Source organism: Solea senegalensis, linkage group LG2 (genome assembly GCF_019176455.1).
Source record: "Solea senegalensis isolate Sse05_10M linkage group LG2, IFAPA_SoseM_1, whole genome shotgun sequence".
NCBI lineage: Eukaryota > Metazoa > Chordata > Actinopteri > Pleuronectiformes > Soleidae > Solea > Solea senegalensis.
In genome coordinates this window covers 27,392,438-27,405,548 of record NC_058022.1, presented here as the reverse complement: position 1 = coordinate 27,405,548, position 13,111 = coordinate 27,392,438, and positions in this window count along the sequence as shown.

Below are 13,111 nucleotides of genomic sequence, written 5' to 3'. Positions count from 1 at the left end.
ACCTTGCTGAGCCAGCGTGTTTTCATCACCTGACTTGCAGTGACATCATCTCCAGCGGAGAAAAAAAAAACAAAATCAGGTCTCGCTATCGTGAGGTCAGTCTTTCCACCCGTCTGTGTGTATGTTTATTCATGTCTCACGCGTCCACCTCTGTGCACATGCAAATATCTGCTGATCTGACCTTCCACCCTTCTATCCAGCCATCTCTCCGTCTCTTTGTCGCCTGCTCTGTCAGCTTGTTTGCTTCGTCGGTTGACTGACAGGTTTGCGGTGTGTATATGTTCACTTTTTTTATGCCGGATTTGCTGTCATTGCATGCGGCGTAAGTGTGTGTCAGATTCCACACACAGTTCATGTTGCGGGTGTTTCTGTTTAGATGGAGATGGAGTGATGAGTCGCAATCGTGCGGCGTGACGTGATCGCATCTGCGTCTCATTTAAACCCTGACATGTGCTTGAGGTTTGCGGACATTAAGAGAAAACTCTGCTCGTGTCTGCGAAACTGTCTGATGTCTGCCTTTAATTGTCATGTCTCTTTTCTGCTGTTGTGCTTCGCTGACAGTTGCCACGGATTAAATAAATGAATTCAAGATGCAGTCGCTCGACTGGTTTTTGTGCTTTTCAAATGAGAAAGCTGAACCTGATGCAGCTAAACATTTGATTAGTTAAATTACTGTTGTTTAAAGGTTCGGTATGTTTTCCACTTGCATGAGGGCACTACGGTCGCTTTCACATACCGAAAAGGATCTCTTTTTTTTTTCATCTTCAAGTTCATGTTTCATACATGAAATGCATGCTCTGATGTAGAAACGTGGTGGCACAAGATAATGGCCTACGTAATGCAAAGCCCCTTATTAAAGTACATATAAAAGCTTACTCATTTATTATTTTAAAGTGATTATACACTTATTTATAGGTATATTTCATTTCCTACCAAATCTTCTAGAGACATGAAGGGAATGTCGTACTAAACATGCTACAAATCCGCTTCCCCTGTTTTAAAGACCAGCAACCGCCACTGGCACTAAAGTATAGATAAGTGAGAGAAAGAAAAATGTCCACATATGTTGCTTTGGACTTTTCTGGAACTTGTCCTTATTTACGGAAAATATCCAAAGGATCTGATGTAAAAACTACAAGAACACAGCTGGCAAGTCTTCAGGTGTTCTTCCTCCTGCAAGCTCAACCCAAGCTCCACCCCTCGCCTGGATCTTTCAAACTTTCTGCTGCTTGTTGTGAACGAGTCTAACCTGGACAATCTCCTGCTGCGTTCTTTTTACCTGAAAGTCAAATTGTATAGTTGCGTCTCATGCTGGAAAAAAAACACACTTTCATAATATATGCACTAAACCTTATAGAAATATGAATGAATAGTGAATACGGCTATAATTTGAATAGAGAATATTATGCATCTGGTAATGCACGACTACCTGTTTGCTCCTCAAACAATGTGTCACAATGGTTTCAGCAATTTACAGCTGCTTTTCTTACAGCCTTTTAGCTTAATAGACACACACACACACACACATCCAGCTCCCACGCCACCTGACTGTTTTCTGCCAGAGTTGCCATGGAGTCTCAGCTTGCCAGCTGTGCCGAGCAACACAATGAAAAGGACATGTGTATTTCTCTGATAGTGTGTGTGTGTGTGTGTGTGTGTTAACATGTCAGCTTATAATAAGATGTGCTAATGTGGTCTAATAGTGGATTTGGACGTGATTGACAGTGACAGTCGTGTAGCGTTGAGAGTGGCGCATCGTGGGGGGGAAAAACTACAGGAGTGTCTGTATTTGTATGACATTTGAGGCATTTGCTCATAGAAAGGAAGAAGAATTGCTTTTACTTGTTGCCATAGCACCACAGTCCATGCGTCAGGGTGGCGCGATCAACATGCTCACATGACTTAAAACGATGCCTCAAAACCAACAAACTAAATTTCAGTCATGTTCAGTCATAAGCACGTGTGTTCGAATAAGCAAAAAGGTTTTGTGCAACATTCAACACATACTGCTTCTTTTCTCCCTCCTGCAACCTCATGAAAACATGGAAGCCTTTCCTTCCAAAATCAGCCAGTTTAATGAATATTGGCAGCACTTAAGGCTCCAGCTGCATGCCTGCTTTAATACGTCAAGTGATCCACACAACAACGAAAACTTCCTTTTCACTGCGTCTTCTCATTGTCAGATGCGCTTGACGTGCAGGGTTGAGACCGACTAAAACTGAAGGAACAGGAGTTGAAGAGTCTCCGGAGACACTTCGAAGAGTTTCAATAAACTAAGTGATGACGGCGTGAGTCTGTTGGCTCGAGGAATCTCTCCGCACTGTCATCCAAATACCTTCTGTGACTGTGTTGAGCACGCGAGCGTTGCTGTGTCTGAATCTGCCCTTGACGAACGTTTAAGACGTTAATGAACATGTTCAAGTCTCTTTTTTTTATGCGTAGCGGTTGGCTTTGACCACACGTTGGTATAACGTTGCATTCTAACATGTTGACTCAGACACAGATACTTCCTGCAGTTGTCGAAACTGTGACAACAATTGGCTTCACTTCCTGTGCCAATTTTTTCATGACTCGCAGGAAAACTGACAGCCAATCAGTCCATGTCATATGCAGGAAATGACTGGTTATGTTGCATTTTGGCAAGGATTGCGTATATATTCTTTTTTTGCAAACTTGACATATTGACATATTGGTCTGATACCAACATCAGTGCTTAATATTTTTATCAATCCAATACTGGTCAAAATCACTGGATCTATTAGTTGAATAAAACCATCTGATGTCATGTGACCACAACGTCAAGCAACAAATGCAGTGATCATGTGGACTTATTTCCAGATAAAAGGAAAAAAAAAAAAACTCTCCAAAATAGATTAAGTAAATGTAAATTTATTTTTATTTCATTGCTTCATTTTGGAACAGATTTAAGGGACTCCTGCCAGGCTGATGGCTGAGTGCGTGTGCGATCGCCTGCTTGCATATAAATTTGCAAATTTAGTGTTTAGAGCTTCGCCTAATCTCATATTTGTCTATGCAAATCCAATTCAAATGAAAGCATCAAACACAATGACATGGCGAAACTGTGTGAAACATTATATGGTACCTTATTAGTCGGTTTCCCATGATAATTAGCTCAATCTGGCGGCTATTTCGCTTGTTTCCAATGCAAATCAACTTGCCTCAATTTTCAGAGGAGCTGGTCGAGGACAAAAAGGAGGTTTCTGTATTACAATGCAGCAGAATGGAGATGTATTCAGGAAAAAGGACTGGAGGGCTTCTCTCTGCAGTCGTGTCCTATTATCTGTGTGTTATCGCTCTCCTTTTCTTCTTTATTTGCATTAAACTTACCTTCCTTCAGTCCATATAGGATTTGTGTTTTTCCCGTCGTTTACAGAGGGGAAGAAGAAATATCAAAAGGGGAACAGGATGTTTAAAGGAATAATAACGTTATTTTGGAAAAGAATCGACTATATTTTGCTTCTTTCTCTGTCCAACATGGTTACCGTGTCGTATGAACTCAGTCGAACTGTTATGTAGGCGAATCAAGTGATGAACATTCCCTTCGTGTGGATTCATTTTTCACTAGTGTGCAGATTATCAATCCAGGCCTGCATACGTTGAAGCACGTAGAAAGCTTGTTTGTGTTTGAATAGCTGTATTTGCAGTGCGACACTGTCACCCGGCCTGACGCATATCAACGTTTTATCGAAGGCAAACTGCGCAGGCTCAATTCTTCTTGGCTGGTGCTCTAAATATTTAGGCCGAAGTATAAACACAGTGGCCTTCGAGGAATGCTCTGTTCACAATGGGCAGCCGTGTTTTGCGTCCCTCTACAAAGCTGTTTAAAACAGCTCTTTAAAATGATAACTGATTATTAAAGCGGATTTCAGATTTCAGCAGTCATAAGACCGTGATACACTGCACAGTATGTGATGTGGAGCTAATAAACTCCTGTATATTGCATGCAGACTGTACGGTCAGCAATTTCAGTACGTTTATGTATGCACAAGATGTGGCAGGTGCCACATGCACAATATATCTCACATACCAGCATCCAGTTCAAGCCTCCATTGTATTAAACCGTCGTCACTGACCCTCTCCCACAGAGCGACACAGGGAGAAACCTCCACGATTGTTTCACTTTGTGCATTTTTCATCGGCGATAGCAAAAAATTGTAGAATAAATATTTGGGTGGTTTCATGTAAACGTTGGATGGAAGCTCTCTGTCCGGAGCCCCTCGCACCACATGAGCACAGACAGACACACACGTGTTATACGTGACAAACGACCACTGGAATCTCTATCTCTGCAAGGCGCCGACTATATTGACCCATGTATTGAGTTTGTTATCAGATTATTGTTTTCTTGGTTGGTTCGGTCGGCACTTGTGGCCCCCGCTGGAATAGTGACCTTTCCTTTGAAGGGACATGTATGTGGCGCTGCTTCATGGAAAGGAGGAGGGGCCTTCTCTCTCTGAACTACACTGTGATTGGTCAACGTTTCTTTTGTCACAGGCACTCCAGCGTTTGTATTTCTTCAAGAGAAGTCTTGAATCAGCCGGAAACATCATCTGGTTTGATAAAATTCTGGCAGAATGAAATAAGAAGCCTCAGTATATCTTCATTATCATTATCTTCTGCACTTTTTTGTAGCCTATGATTCATATTCAACAGCTGAGGGGTAAGCGTTATCTATTAAAGTATTGGAAAGCGACTGTCTAGTGTTCTTCCTGCCTCGTGCTTTATGTGGTATGCTCTCCTCGTAGATGCATCAGCTGGTTCAACAATTTGTCCCGACGGAGCTTGTTAGTTTAAACATTTACTTTGTCTGATTCGGACTGGACCACAGAAACATCTAAATTTGGAAAAGCAGCATAAACTGAGGATTTCTTTTTTTTTCCTTTCTTTTTTCTTATCAAGTGGACGTGTCTCCATAGCTTCACACGATACTTGCATTTACTTCCCGGAGACTTCTCGTGCTTAAACCGCTTAAACACTAACTTCTTTACATTAAAATGGGATGATTTATGTGAGGGTGACTTTCTACACAGACCCTGCTCTCTGTCTCCAACCACACAAACACATAGGTTGTGTTCTGAGGAGGGCTTTAATTCTGTAGATAATCATGTGGTTTACCATGAGCTTCACCAGGCAAACTTAGTGTGTGTGTGTGTGTGTGTGTGTGTGTGTGTTTGGGTGGAGGCGTAGAAGGAGAAAAAGAAGAAAGACAGGAGGTGGGGGTTGACAGATCCATCCATCCATCTCTTTTTCTTCCTCTGGAATGCAGCTGGAATCCAAACTCTACTCCCCTTGTTGGCTCCGCCTACACTCCCACCATCCCATATCATGCTACACACACACATACACACACACACGCACACACACTGTGTTTACGATAGTTTTACCTTCTTTTGGGGTCATTTTAACCATGAAATAAGTGGTGGCTTGTTCTAACCTGTCAAACTGATATGTGGCCTCCTCCACACCATGCTTTCCTTTTGTTGTAAGTAGTGTGTGTGTGTGTGTGTGTGTGTGTGTGTGTTTCCAGGTTATTAACCAACAGCATTAGATTGTAAAATGTTGAATATTTAGCTTTTCTCTGAAATTTGTAGCTTAGATTTAAAAATGTTTACCTTTGCTTATTCGTTAGAAAATAATCTGCATCAGGTTGTCATATACTACTCTTTTACATTAAGTTACAAATGGGAAGGAAGTAAAGTGACTTAGGCTTTTGCACGTACAACATTTTGTCTCGGTTTGTGAGAAGGATATGAATAAATGAACAAATGAATGAACAGAACACAGGAAAAGTATCAGGATGTTTAAGGTAGATGACGAATCATACCTTTTAGCACCTTTACATCTATTTTCCTGTATTTAGAATTTCCGTCAGAGCTCAGTCTGGGTTTTTTTTTTCCATTGACGAGAACTTGCACCAACTGCGTCAGAGTTTTTTGAGCGTATAAACTATCTCTTAATGCTTACATTGGAGAGGTATGCTTTCTTTGTTCTCCCTCCTACAGCCAGGGTCAGTGCTGTGTTTACATCATTGAGTTGTTGCCGTGGCAACAGACAGACAGGCAGTCAGGAAGAGGAGAGCGCACAGAAGTTGGATTTAGAAATGCCGGGAGAAAAAAAAATGAAATGAAACAAAGCAAAACAGGAACTGAGGCACTCACGCATCATTCTTGCTCAGCATTCTGCAATTTAACCCCGCTTTACAGACACGAAGGAAGCGATGCATGGAAAAAAACTGAAGTATGGTCAAGCATGGTTATAGTATGGGCTTGGTAGAACTGAACAACTGGTTCATTCTAATAAAAACTCAAAATGAAAACCATTTAAAAATCTTTAAGCATCATAAACAAGTCTGACATTATGTTATGGTGCGGGGAGGATGAGTCAGGCCGTTACAAATACTGTAAATAAAACAATGATTCAAATATTTGGCCATTATTTCTGCCGTAAGAAATATCTATTCTTAAAACATCAAGAGAGCCGCAGCTCAACCGTGCACTCAAATGAAAACATTCTTTAGGTTTCTTTGCAGAAGACTCCACTGACCAAAAAAATGCAACATGGAAAGATTTTATAACTTCATAAAACAAAGAAGTGTGTCGACGCACAGGTAAACATCCAAAAGTATATTGCACATCTGCATTGACACACACACACACACACTGAACGACTGCAGTTTCAGAACCTATTAAATCTCCATTAACACACAGCCTCCCTGCTAGCCACAGCTAATCCGACCCAGGTGTGTGTGCACAAGCACACGGTATATGTGTGTAGATGTTTTTGCCCCATCCCTCCTCTGCTCCCCCTTTCTCTGCCTCTTGTTTCTTCTATATCTTCCATTTTTATTCATAATAGTTCCATATCCATCTCTCACTTCTGAGAAAAGTCTCCTTTTCCCACACTCTGCTTTTAAGCTGGCACCTCTGCAACAGCAAACCTCCTCCAATTAGGGCAAATGAAGGCAAATTGCAGCTCTCAGTGGGAAGCCAGACTGACACACCTCACTGTTAATCTTGAAAAGCAGTTCCAGTCTGGAAAAGACAGTCAAACGTCCGATTCCTCCATGAACCGATTCACCTCACCTCTCATTGATTGATGATTCCCAGTGTTTAGATCTTGTGTTGCCCGGCAATAGTGCTGCATCATTTCTGTTGTTTCTGTTTGTAATTTATGGTGTGTTTTTATGTGGTGCCAAACACAATTTCCCCTCACTGCGCACAATAGGGTTTAACTAAACATAACTAATTCACAAAGACTCAACAGAGGCAGAGTAATAACATCAACAACGTGAAAAAGAAATCACCCAAAGTTACACACTGCAACTTTTAAAGTAAAAGTTAAGTGACTTTTACTTTATATATATATATATTATATAAGAAAAGTAAGACTCTCCTTCATGCGTGTACGTACACACATATACATACATAATATACACAAAGAAAGGAACTTTTTTTTATTTATTATAAAGTTTAAACCAGGCCCAAAATCAACGAAAATTAAAATTTCCCCACTAAACATACAAAAAGAAGGCCAACGAGATTTTGAATCTTGTAGGGATTTCAAAAACTAATAATCTCAGATTGCATGCTTAATACAAACACACACACACTTACACTAATGTTCTGGGAAGGTACTCTGCAGGAGAGAATATCATCTCTGCTTGGAAGTGACGCTGTTCCCTATGAAGGCAGTACAAACACACATTGTTGTGTGTGTGTGTGTGTGTGTGGGTGTGGGTGACAGTGCAAACAGCTCCACTCTACTGGAAATTTCTTATGAGAATACTTTGCAGGAGTGAGTGATAATAACACAGCTCAATTACCAGAAGTTGTTATTGGTTTATGTACCAGTAAGATGGACTGAGAACTATTTATGGGGCTGTCTATGTAATTGAATTGTCCTGTGTAAAAGAAAACGTATGATTTCAGCAAAGAGGTTCCAATTGTTTGTCTCCACTGTGTCCAGTTTTATTTAAACAGTTTAATTTGGCCGCCAAGCCATGAAATATGCACTGACTGCAGCTGGTATCAGCTGTTGTAATGTTTTCTCAAGATATTTATGACAGAGAGAAGCTGAGGAGACAGATGTGCACAGCTGTGACTGGCCACAATGCAGCCCACCCACATTTTTACAGCGATGCATCATGAGTGCTGCTAAAGTGTCTTTTCTCCTCCTGGTGGATTTATTAAAAAGCTGACTGGCGCCCTCCTTTGGCTATGAGATAGCTTCACATTTACTTTGAAAATGCCTGCATTACACTTAAATGTCCTCAAGGTGGTGAAAAAACACCATTATTACACAAGTTGCAACCATTGGGTTCAAATATGAAAAATATGTGTGTAGGAATTAACTTAGTTTTTTCCAAATATTAAACTGGAATACAAATATGTTTTCTGCTTCCACCTCTTGCCAAATGTGCAAAACCCACATAAGATAACATTAAATAAAAGTAAAGAAGGAAGAAAGTGGAGGGATGTGTAAGGGAACACACATTTATGTACATAGTATAATGCATAAATAATTAAATGAAGATCCTCTTCCATATTTCCCATTCAAATAATTTAAATGTCAAGACATTTTGCTTTATGTTTTCTGTGTTTACTGCGTCCTGATTCACAGCTTTTACACTACATACTAATTGCAACTTTAGCTTAGCATTTTAAGACACTGTAAATCATTTCTGATGTTTACATTTGCAAGTTAATGGCCCAAACAACACATTTTAACATTAATTACAAAGAAATATGATATATTATAAAAGCAGGCATGTATAAATGGTTCTCAAACTTTTTCTATTGGGCCCCCCTTTGGAGGAAGAAGTTTCCCGGGGGCCCCGCGACTCTCACGGAATTGTAACAATGTGTCAAGTATATATTGATTTATTGAATCAATATTAGAAGAAATTTTTCACTTTTCTTTCAATAATCTCTTGTGCAAATAACATGTTTGCTTTAGCAATACAAATAACCTCAATACTGCTTCATGAGAAATTAAAATATGAATTGTGCAATTATAACTATAATAGTGTCATTTTTTAAACAATATATACATTTGGATAACAAAGAATACTTTAGCAATATCAATTTTTTTTTTGTTTTAGCCATATAATGCTACCAATGTTTTGAGTCACAACACAAAGAGAGGTCTTTGGTGGCATTTCCTCGTCTTGGGTTTGGGTCGTCGTGAATCATTGTTCCGTTCGGCTGACGTCAGCCTGTTGTTAGTGTCCGAAACATTGCACCATTTTCTTTTTGCCCCTGTCAGAAACTTCTCTATAATCCAAACCTTGTCACCAGTGTAGTTGTTGTTGTGGTACGTCACTTAAATGAGTCCCGGTCACAGCGAGACTGCTAAACTTTAGTTAGGACTTAAAAAAAAACAACAGAACTTGCACCCCCCCTGGAAAGTCTCCACGCCCCCCCAGGGGGGCCCGTCCCACAGTTTGAAAAAGGCTGATATATACATAATATAAAGGGCTGAAATAAAAATGTCCACTAGATGACATTACTTCATTGTATTCTCATAACAATGCCTTTGTGGTAAACCAATTCTTCACAATTGAAAGATCAAGTTGTGTTGACACAAAGCTAGACTGACTTTAATCAAACACACCAGCGACAGTTGGATTGGACTCACATGTGTGAGCTGCACAATCCTCCACACGCTCACACCTGCAACCCATACACATCTGCCCCGCTTCTCCTTGAGTGTGTCGACCCATTCCTCCGCTGAGCTATGTTTCTATTTATAGCCATGGCGCTCCGGCTGTGTCTAAAATGCCTTCTGTCTCATTCTGGTTTGAGAAGAGAGGAGAGGTCATTCAGTTTACTTTTCAGAACCTGAGTCGTATTTATATTTGTCGTTGAATGACAAGGATTTGCTTTCATTGAGGATGACAAGACGCACGCTAACAAAAGAGTGGCAGGACCATGAAAACCAGAAGTAAAAGTCCTCGTTTGTGTTGTGCAGCTGAGTTTCATCAGTGTTGTCATGGGAAAACTCACAACAAGACATTTCCGACAGAATTCAGTCAGTGTCAGACAGTTGCTTGAGCCCAAGTTTACTCCCGAAAGATAATGGAAAGAGCAGAGGAGATAAGACAGTGGCAAAGGGATGATTCACTCTCAAATGACACCCAGTGCAAAATCAGACATGTGTGAATGTCTGATTTAGAGTAGTTTAGGGGGAATTAGTCAGTCATTGCAAAAACTGTTTCTAATGTAGAAATGATATTATAAAAATGGTTGTTGGAGTAGGAGGAAAGTGTTACTATTTTTTGTCATTATTTGTCAATTCATTTGAAGAATGTGGTTTAAAAGAAATTGAGTTAGCTATACTGTAACCCTTAAGATTCTGACCAGCCGCCTGTGAGTGGAAATAAAAAGTAGATCTTCTAAATTAACAAACTCTTTCCTTAAGAAAGAGGGGGAAAAACTGAATGGAAACTACAGCATATCACCAGGTTTTTGTTTTTTTTATGCAGCAGCTTGAAAGATGACACTCATTTAGCCGCCCTCAGCTCCAAAGTGGTTTTATGACTGAGAGCACCGCTGCACACTTTCAAAGCTTGATCTGTCCAAATAAGGTTAAAGGCCTTGATTGTGTAAAATCATGTTGGAGTGATTTCATGCTTCTGCTACATTCGCTGCATTGAGCACAAATTGGAGATTAGAAAGAAAGGAAGGACACTTGGCAGTGGAAAAAGAGAAGGAGAATGTGGGCCATGAGCTTCTATGAAAACAAGTGAAACCAGGCTGAAAAGAGATGGGTGAGGACAGGAAGTTGGGGGTCACTGAAGCAGTAGCCACTATAGAAGCCCCAGGCCCTCAGCATGAAGTCCTGACCTGGAATTCCAAATAAATAATTCCCTAAGCCAGGCCTGCCCACTTAAATACACTGGAGAAACGCACGTATAAGGAATGGGAGTGCACCAAGCAAAACGCACCATTTCACCAAAACCAACTAGTTTTCCAAGAACTTGATATATTTAATTAAAACACACTCATCTGTGCCTGCACAAAAGTGCACGCACACACACACACACACACAGGTATTAATTCTCAAAGCTAAGCTCTCAGGGTAGCCTAAATCCTGCATGTGTGAACAAGAACATTCAGTTAATCCTCACTAACTACAGCATGGAACAGTTTCACTCAGTAATTAATAGGCGTGCGAAAGAAAGTGTGACACAGAGGTCGGACACTCTGGAGTACACACGCTGTGTAATTCATAAACAGAGACAAGAATGGAAGAGTGTTCTGAGTAAAGCAGGCAAGAATCCCCCGAAGAAAAATAACCAGCCATGTCCTGAACTGGACTTAGATATATCAGTTTCACAAACTAACAATCAGATGAAGACTGAACTTTGATAAAAAAAAAAATTGAAAACAAAATTAGATTTTATTCCTTTAGGCTCATATTTTAGCAAAGGGACAGGATATGAATATGTGGTGTCCTCTTTCTATTGTCTACAAAGACTGCTGCATCCAGGCGCACAGACAGTTGAACAATATCAATAACGATAAGATAGATTCTCTGTGTGGATTTTTACTCTCATGGTGAGGCTCTATATTGATCAGACATCAACTGATAATTCTGTTTTCACACAACAAAGTCAAACAAAACAAGAATAGATGCAAAGAATTGATGCAGAGGACAAAAACATAAGTGAGGGTCATGTAACACAAGCAGCAAATCAACGGTAGGGATTAATAATTGTGGAATCACTAAATAATTGGAATATTGACATTTCCACAATGAAATTAATGATGATATATATGTGTATATATATATATATACATATCTAGCTTAATCTCTAACTGCAAACCAATCATCCTACCAACTAACCAACAAAAAAATCCTCTCCTCCAACCGTCAACCTACAAATAAACTGACCAACTAACCTACCAACAAATGAATCGTCCAATCAATCAACCCAGTGAACAAACAACCAACTAAGTAACCTGTCAACCAGTCTACCCACTGAACTAGCAAACAACTAAGTAATCCATCAACTAGGGCTGCACAAATAAACAATCCTATTTTCCTCTCTGAGTGTCTCACCCCAAACGCAGCCTTGTCGCTGCCTTCTCTCTCAACAATTAAAGCGCCTTTAGGTCATGTGATTCAGTGGAGGCAGAAAACCTGTGCGCAAGTTGAGTTTACAGGCTTTTACAGAAGAAAGTGTGCGCTAAGGAGAAATAAATACAACATGGATGGTCATGAAAACCCAGGCGGTAGTGACGAGAATCACACAAAGACCCGAAATCAGCTCGCCGCTCGCAATCGCAGGCTTTCAGCAATGATGTCGCTGAATACGCCAGACTCCTCTATTAAATGACGAGATTTTAGACCTTTCCTTGCTAAATGTTGGAGATTAACCCACGTTTTCAGGATTGTTAGGTCTTTTTAATTGATCTACAGTTCGGCATTGTTCGGTTTGATTCTTAGGCCTCTTCCTGTGACGGCTCTCTGACCAATCAGTGCATGAGTGCAGACGTCACTCAGTTTCCCTGGTTATGACGTCACAAGTCGAGCTAGTGGAACACCCTATGGTTTCCAGGAGCTTGTGAATCACTTAAGCCACTACAATAATAAATGTATAAATAATAAATATATTCAGGACCTAAAGAAATCACACTGTTTGGCACTTGTTTCAAATCTTTTGTTCATGAGGGCAATCAACCAATCAACCCACCAACAAATGAATTCACCAAACAATCAACCACTGAACAAAAAAAACCCATCAACAACTAACCAAACAACTGACCAAGAAACCAGATAACCAACTCACTGGTCTATTAACCTATACCCACCAAGTTGTGAACTTAATACAGCATGGGATATATGAGCGGCTCCTGTCCATTCTTTCCCTCTGGCCCATGACAAATCATATTCGGGAGGACATTAGTGGACACAGGTGCTAAAACACACACACACACACATACACCAGGGTATGGACAGGTTTGCCTTAAAGACTCTAAAGCGCACAATTAGATCATCTACCCACTGCCTTCGGACTCTCCCACACACACACACACACACACACACATCACAACACACACACCATAAAGTAATTCAACACTGGTGC